This window comes from Manihot esculenta, chromosome 9 (assembly GCF_001659605.2).
Source record: "Manihot esculenta cultivar AM560-2 chromosome 9, M.esculenta_v8, whole genome shotgun sequence".
Classification (NCBI taxonomy): Eukaryota; Viridiplantae; Streptophyta; class Magnoliopsida; order Malpighiales; family Euphorbiaceae; genus Manihot; species Manihot esculenta.
This window is the reverse complement of record NC_035169.2, coordinates 476,418-485,479: the sequence shown is the minus strand read 5'-3', so window position 1 is coordinate 485,479 and position 9,062 is coordinate 476,418.

The following is a 9,062-nucleotide window of genomic DNA, read 5'->3' as shown; positions in this document are numbered from 1 at the left end:
TGAAAGGAGAAATTGCAAAAGAGGGAAGAAGAAGATAGAAAGAAAGGGAGGAGGAAGAAGAGATATGCACCCCCACACTTAAATCATGCATTGTCCTCAATGTAAAAGAAGGGAGAAAAAGAGAACAAAGGAAACTGAGTACTTCCCTGGGGTGTGGTGTGCATGGTGTGATCACTTAGGCAGAATGAGTGACGAACAGATGTTCGTCTGGGAACTCTTCTTTGACTGGGCAAGGCGTAGAACTGGATGGAAGCCGACTGAGATGATCAGCCACAAGATTTTCCTTGCCTTTTTTGTCTCTTATCTCCAGATCAAATTCTTGTAGGAGAAGAATCCACCTAATTAGTCTTGGCTTGGCTTCCTTTTTCTTGATCAGATATCGCAGAGCTGCATGGTCAGAATAGATAATGACTTTAGTACCCAAGAGGTAGGGTCTGAATTTTTCCAAAGCAAACACAACTGCCAAGAGTTCTTTTTCAGTTGTTGTGTAATTGCTTTGTGCAGCATCCAGTGTGCGAGAGGCATAGTGAATGACGTGGGGTGAGTTTCCCACACGTTGCCCTAAGACTGCTCCCACTGCATAATTGCTTGCATCACACATGATTTCAAAAGGCAAGTTCCAGTCAGGTCCTTGAATAATTGGGGCAGTCACAAGCAATTCTTTAATCAAGTCAAATGCCTTTTTGCAGTCTGCATCAAAATCAAAGGTTACATCTTGTTGGAGCAATCTGCATAATGGCAAAGTGATTTTTGAGAAATCTTTGACGAATCTTCTATAGAATCCTGCATGGCCAAGGAATGATCGGATGTCTTTAACAGTTGTGGGATAAGGCAGATTTTTGATGGTGTCCACCTTTGCTTTGTCCACTTCAATGCCTTTAGCTGAAATAACATGACCTAAGACCATACCTTGATTAACCATAAAATGGCATTTTTCATAATTAAGCACAAGGTTAGTCTCAATGCATCTTTGCAAGATCTTTTCTAAATTGGTAAGGCATTCATCAAAAGAATTTCTATGAACTGTGAAGTCATCTATAAATACCTCAATTGTCTTACCCACATAGTCAGAAAATATACTCATCATGCACCGTTGAAAAGTGGCAGGTGCATTGCATAGTCCAAATGGCATTCTTCTAAAGGCAAAAGTGCCAAAGGGACAAGTGAAGGTGGTTTTCTCTTGGTCCTCTGGGGCAACTGGAATTTGATAGAAACCTGAATAACCATCAAGACAACAATAGTGAGATTTACCTGCAAGCCTTTCTAGCATCTGATCAATGAAAGGCAGTGGGAAGTGGTCCTTCCTTGTTGCAGCATTGAGCTTCCTATAGTCCATGCATACTCTCCATCCATTTTGAACTCTGGTGGGGACAAGTTCCCCTTCAGCATTTGGAACAATGGTGATCCCAGTTTTCTTTGGGACTACATGCACAGGACTCACCCATTTGCTATCAGAGATTGGGTAGATGATACCTGCATCAAGGAGCTTGACTATTTCTTTTTTTACTACTTCCATCATGGGTGGATTCAGTCTTCTTTGAGCATCTCGAACTGGCTTGCATTCATCTTCCATGTGAATTCTATGCATGCATGTGGAAAGAGAAATACCTTTTATGTCATCAATGGTCCATCCTATGGCTCCTTTGTGTTTCTGCAGTACTTTCAGGATGCTTGCTTCTTCATGTTGGTTCAATTCATTGGACACTATTACTGGTAGTGTCTTATCAGCTCCTAAGTATATGTATTTCAGATGGCCTGGAAGAGGCTTCAGATCTGATTCTGAGATTTTCTGAGATGGATTTCCGACTGAACTAGGCTCTCCTTTTTCCATTCGTGCTTGGCTTGTCTGCGTTGGATAGAGAGTGGGAGAGATTTGAGATTGGGACTGAGATGATGTGCTTGAAAGGCTTTCAGGTGCTTCTTCTTGCGCAGGAGTATACTGAAAGGGAGGCGGAACGGAGCTGTTTTGCGTGGGAGGCTGAAAGGATGCGCCTAAGAGGTCTTCAGGTGCCTCTTTTTGCGCAAGAAGGGTCTGCACACCATTCAGAACTTGTTGATAATTCAAATATCATTGATTGTCTGAGCAAAGGTATTTTTGATATAAAAGATGATATTCTAACCAATGATTCATGTAGGGAGGCTAGCCAAGAAGATGATGAAAGTCAGAAAGAGCCAGAATTGAAAGAAATCGTCTGCAACATCCAGCAGATTGGAGTTGCGCAGACAGAAGACATTCGGCCGCCGAACACAGACCACTTTCGGCCGCCGAACCCCACTGAGCTTCAAATATCGCATTTTGTTGCACCACTTCAAGAACACATTGCGCAGACAGAAGACGCTCTTCGGCCGCCGAACATCCTTCGGCCGCCGAACTTGAATGACTTGCCGACGTCGAATCCCTCGCCACAGCCTGTTCCGCATACTGAAGACCTTCGGCCGCCGAATACAGACATCCTTCGGCCTCCGAACATCACTGCCTTTCAGACACCGAATTCGACTACTCTTCAGCTCCCCTTTCAGTCAGATTTTGCACAAAAGGAGCAATCTGAAATCAATTCAGCCATAGATCCAATGCAAACAGCCCATGCTCACAATGAACAAATGGTGTTCCAAGCACCTAAACCAAAGGAGCATGTAGATCAATGCTTTCCCAAACCTCCAGATAAGGTAGAGTTTGTTTCGCCAGATTTTAGCACTAAATTGCAGCTACACATGGAGAAACATGAATTGGAGTTCGAAGTGTTTCCCAATCATCTCAAAAAAGCAAATATGAGAGCTAGAGGCACACCTCATCTGAAAGAGCAAAAGCTAATCATGTTACTTCATGAGTACATGGAAAAAGTAGGATGGGCTATGACAAAATCAAAAGGAGTACTACACTTTTTGCTCAATGCAGTTGGGACTCTTTTTCCTTCTCCAATTACTTGAGTCTTGATCAAATGGATCGCCATGCACACCACACCCAGGGGAGTACTCAGTTTCCTTTGTTCTTTTATGTTTCTTATACATTGAGGACAATGCATGATTTAGGTGTGGGGGTGCATATCTCTGAATTTTTACTTTTAAGTTTATTTTTGCTTTAATCTTTAGTTTGCTTGCATTAGGAAAAATTTTTCATTTTTGTTATTTTTATGCTTTCAATAAAACACACACAACCACAACCATTTTCTTCTTTTTGTTTTGCTCTACTCAAACTGATGAACTATGTTGGATGAGCTTTTCTTTCCATGACCCCATTAATGTGATAACTTTTTAAACTTATGTTGAATCGATTGCAGTGAGTTATATTCATGTTTGAGAATTGCCTTTTGAATTGAATCTTTGAGTTTGCCATGGTGAAAAATATATTGATGACCCTCAATTGATGAGAATAAGTTGAAAATTGTGTGAATGAACTTAATGTGACTTGATTTAGCAATTGGTGTTGATTTGCCCAAATCATTGAGAGAAAGAAAATTCAGCAAAGGCAAAGACCTCAAAAGCACAAATCTAAGATTGTTCCAATGGTCGAAAGACTATGAACAGAGCTAGTGGCCACTTGGATAGGTGACCAACTGAAATATCAAAAAGTGTTACATCAAAAATAGGTTGGTGACCTTTCCAAGATCTAAAGTGCAAAAGCCTGAATAAAGTACTTCAAGGTAAGGGCAAGTCACACCAAAAGCTGGAAAAAGTCTTAACAAATAATGTGCATGTATGGTCTCTCTTGAGGAAAACAAATCCTAGCCATGGTAAGCAAAGAGAAACGAGGAAAGGAGGTGAGTAATCTTCATGCATATATTCTTCACTGCAATGCTTCAAAATAGGTATCTAGAGTAAGAGCTTAAGTGGAAATAAGGATCTAGAGTGAGAAAGCTTATTTGACTATGTTTATTTGCTTGAGGACAAGCAAAAGGTTAAGTGTGGGGGTATTTGATAGAGCATAATTTAGTCCATTTTATATTAATATTATTGATAAATATTTATATGATTTCTGTTTAATTTATTATTTTTAATATTATTTTGCAGAAAATGGTGTAAAAGGACATTTTGGAGAAAATCCCCCTAAAACTGTCTTATTTGGAGCAAAAGAGAGTAAACCTGCAAAACTGGATTCAAGCTAAATAAAAGAAAAATAATTTGAGGCTTAAATATTCAAGCTTGGACAGCCCACCAACGCACAGGCCCGCGCCCCGCACAAGAGGAAACTGACGGCCCATTCCGCCAACACGCTTGGGCTGAAGCCATTCTCTCACATGGACCGTGTTTCAGCAACTCACTCCACCGTGGCCCACACAGCACAATCCTCCACTTCACTTCGCGTGGACCCGCCCGCGCTCCGCACGGCCCGCACACCTCCTCAATTCACACCCTTCACGTGGGCCAAGCGCATTCTCACGCGACGGACCCACCAACAAGCACGTGGACCGCTCCATGCAAGCTCCCGCGCCTTCTCCACACCATCACATGGGCTGCGCTCCACACGTCCACTTCGCCGTGGCCCGCACCGCCAAAGGGCCTCACGTCACTCCACCAGCATGGGCCCGCGCATCCCTTCACGCAACCTTCGCACACCTGGCAGCCCAGTCCCATGCACACAGACAGCCCGTGGACGTCGCCACTCCTTCACATGGACGAGGATCCGCCCATGCGCAAGACCCGCGCCTTCAACCCGCGCTCCACACCCCAGCTTCACGTGGACATTCGCGCACCCGATTCACTCCCAGGCAAGCAATTTTCCTAAATAGCACACCTCCTCTGCACTTATAAATAGAGCCTTCAGTGGCCGAATTGAGGAGGAGGGAGAATTCCTTTCCTTTGGCAAGTTCCGCAGCTGGGCAGAAGAATTCCAGATTTTCGATTTTTATTTCTTTTCCCCTTTATTTATTTTCTGTTTTTAATTTAGCCAATGAGTGGCTAATTTCTTCATCTAGTTGAATATTGATTGAAACTTTAGTTGGTTAATGGGTTGTGAGACTTGATCAAATATTATTTAATTTTTGGGAATTCAATATTTATGTAATTTTATATTTAATCTTCATATTATTTTGTAATTGAAATCTACGTTGATTTTTTTATTGCAAAATAATTATTTGTTAGTTTGAATAATTTAAGTCCGTAATTGCTTGGGTTATTCTTACATGAGGACACTTGAGATAGAACCCAAGGAAATTGCATGATCTAGCGTTATCTCCATACGTTTGGGTAGCTAGGATTGAGTCTCTCTTTTTCTTAATGCAATTGACAATTGTTTTGATGGCTAAGACCCAAGGACGTTCCTTGGCAATTTGTTAATTAGTAATTAATTAGAGGACGTTCCCTAATTAATTTATTCCTAAGGAGAGATAATGGTGGTGAGAAGCGTCTTCCATCTTCATAACTAATCTATTGGGTCAACCCAAAAGAGCAAAGTGTCTGTGATCAACCCCAACAACTAAAGTGGATCCAATATTTCAACTAGAGCTTTCTCATTATTAATTACTTTTTACTTAATTATTTGCTTTCTATTATTATTCTCATTATTAGTTACTACAATCATTCTCAAACCCCTCATTTTACTTTTATTGCAATTTATTTTTGTTCTGCTTTCAGTTTATCTCATTTGATCCCACTTTCAGTTTTTATCTCATTTTTTGTTTATCTCATTGTTTCAGTTAATTTTATTGGTCTTGTTGAGAAAAATAAATAGGTAATCAATTCTCTGTGGATTCGATCCTTTCACCACTATCTGCAGTTGTAAATTGTTGATAACCAGAAAGGTTATTTTTGGCCGGCTTCGACAACCGCGTGCCAAAAATTGATCAAATTAGTAAAATTATTTTTATATAGTAGAACCGCCGTGTGCGTAGCATCTTAAATATCGTTCCCATAACAAATAAACTTTAAGGTAATAAGTTTGTAATATGTTTATATGAAATATATTGTGATTATGTGAAGTCTTGGCATAGTGCATAGCATAGCCTTATTAACCTATGAGATTAGATCTTTATATGAAATGTAATTTTTAAATACGGTCTGCGTGTGTTTATTTTAATATAATAGTATAGATTTTCTTTTATTTTGTAAATAGAAATCCACAAGATGAATGATAATGGTGGAGTTGCCTTCCAACAACGAGTAGATTCCATAGTGTGGACAACTAAACTCAAGATATATAGATATGTTCCATTGCAACTAATGTAATAAGATTACACTTAGATTGCCCCTTTATGATCTTTATATTAACTTATGAAGATCATTTTTAGATTTTAGCTATGTTATGTCACGTTTACATATTTTTGTCATATATTAGCATATAATATTATGTATAATAGTTTATATACATATGCATATAAGATGCCATGGTATATAAATGTAATACAACATAATTAAAATTTAAAAGTTGAACCCTCACTATAAATTTTAAGTTTTAATACTACCCATATATTAAATGCCTATTAAAATTAAGATTACCAAAATGCAGGTTTTGTCAAAACAATATACTTAGGTTATCTTATTAAGGTAGGATGAATAATAGTTAACTATAGGGATGTCAGGCGGGCGGGTTTTCACGGGTACCCGATTCGCCCAAACCCTATTAGGACGGATTTGGGTTTTTACAAAACGGATTTGGGCAGATTCGGGTTTTGAAAAATTTTAGCCGTCTCGGATTCAAGTAGGGTTCGAAATTAGATGATCGGATACCCATTACCCGAACCCGATATAACAAAACTAACCCTAACCCTAATCCTTAATTCCTTTTTTTCATTTTTACTTTCCTCTCTCCGTCGGCGCCTCTCTCCCCTGCTTCCATCCCTTCCCATAATTCCGAATCGGCCTCTCTTCTCCACTTCACTGACGACTGCTGGCGCAGGCCAGTCGGCACCGGCGACGTCTCCTTTCTCTCCCTAGCGACGATAAATCTTCTTCTCCCCAGTCATCAATATCTCCTTCTCTCTCCAGTCGGTAACATCTCCCACAGTCCCACTTTCCAGTCAACGCCTCTCTCCCCCACTTCACTGACGAGTGCCGAGAGTCCAGTCGACACCGGCGATGCCTCCTTTCTCTCCCCAGTCGACGATAAATCTTCTCTCTCCCGATATCTCCTTCTCTCTCTCCAGTGGCCACATCTCCCACTTCTCAGTTAGAGACAACTCTTCTCTCTCCTCGGTCGACATTGGCGACATCTCCTTCTCTCTCCTCAGTCAGTGACATCTACTCTTTCCGATTGACACTTCTCTCCCCCACTTCACTGACGACTGCTATTCTTGCCTCTCCACAATCGGCGTCGGCAACATCTCCTTTGGCTAGAATTCTCTTCAGGTTTGCAATCAAATTTTTTGATAATCAAGATCTTTTATGTGCATGTTGTTAAAGAATTTTTAGTTGCTATTAAAGAATTTTAGAATTTATGAACTATTAATTTGATTATTTGGATACTATTAAAAAATCTAATTATTTGCTATTTGATTATTGTTTTCCAATGGCTGGGCATTTCTCCAATATTTCTACTGCTGGGTTGTGCATATCTCAGGAATAGTTTTATTGAGGTTGATATTTGAGTTGTACAAATTTTCTAATTCAGGTTTGATATTTTGGTTATAATATCTAAATTTTTAAATTTTTTTCATTAAATTGAATTAAAAAAATCGGGTTCGGATATTGTACGAGTATTGTTAAACGGATTTGGAACGGGTACGGATAGTAAAATTAAAATATTAAACGGATTTGGGACGGATTTGAAAATTTTATATATAATCGGGTTCGGATTTGGGTACTCTTAATTTAACGGTATCCTACCCATTTCCATCCCTAGTTAACTATAATGTCACATGGTTATTCTAAAAAGAGTAAACAAAAGCTCTAATTTACTAAGTTTGAAGGGACCATAACAAAAAGCATAAAAAAAATTTCCAAAAAGAAAAGTCAATTTCAAAAAATTTTAAATCTTCTACTTAATAACCGAGAAAACCTATGGCAGTTTATACACATGTATAGAACCACATTTGTAAAAGAAAATAAAAAGAAATAAAAAAATACTAATTTTTGTGCAAAAATATCTTTTTTTTTTCCGATATCAATGGCAGTATATAGATACTTCAAACGCGATAAATCTGTTGTGGTGAAAAATGTTCAACAATCTGTACTCTCTCTTAGAACAATAAGCTTCGTAGGTAGCTTAGTCTTTGATGACTCTTAAAGAAAATCTTCAACCTTCAACATTTGTTTAGCTTTGGGAAATCTATGAACACAAGTCTTTAATGCCCTCCTTTTTCAAGAGAAAAGGGTCAATGAGTTGACACGTGAAACTAATTTACAAACTCATTTGGCAAATTGCAGCAGTCATTGAGCGTGATACTCGCTCATGTGGCAAATCAATAACACGGTCAATGTGTACTTTTGTGCTTAAATATAAAGATTTTAAAAGGTTCAAATACTTAAAAAGGTCACAAAATTATTTCAAAAAGTGTAACAGAAAATCGTTAATAATTCAAAGGATATATTTAACCCTAATTTAATCATATAATTTATAACTAATGTGATTAATGCATCCAAAATAGTAATATCAGCACTAGTAATGCCTACATTTCAATAACATCACTAACATAAAAATAGAAATTAAAAGAAAAACATAAAGATTTATATATGCTGTATCCTTTTTTACCCATTTCTTAATTACATTGTATTAAGGAACTAGAAATATATTAGAGGACTTTGAAAGCGATTAACAATTATAATTATTAATTATGCCATATATCCACTTAATTAAATTAGATAATATTATATTGTATACAATTTTATTAAAACCATATAATATTTTCCTTCGGTTCAATTCAAAACCCCCCAACTAATACCACCATCCCTAAAATTTCAAATTTGCTTCAAACTGTACAATAGAACAAAAAAAAAAATTAAAATTTATTTTTCGATTTAAATTACCCCAAAACAAATTACTACTGATACACTATTTTGCTTTATTTCAATTTATTCACTTTTTAATAATAATTTAAAAAATAAATTTAAACTAAATAATGAAATTTAGCATTTTTTAACTTCTAATATATAGTTTGAATAAATTTAAACGCCCATAACATTTGTGTGTG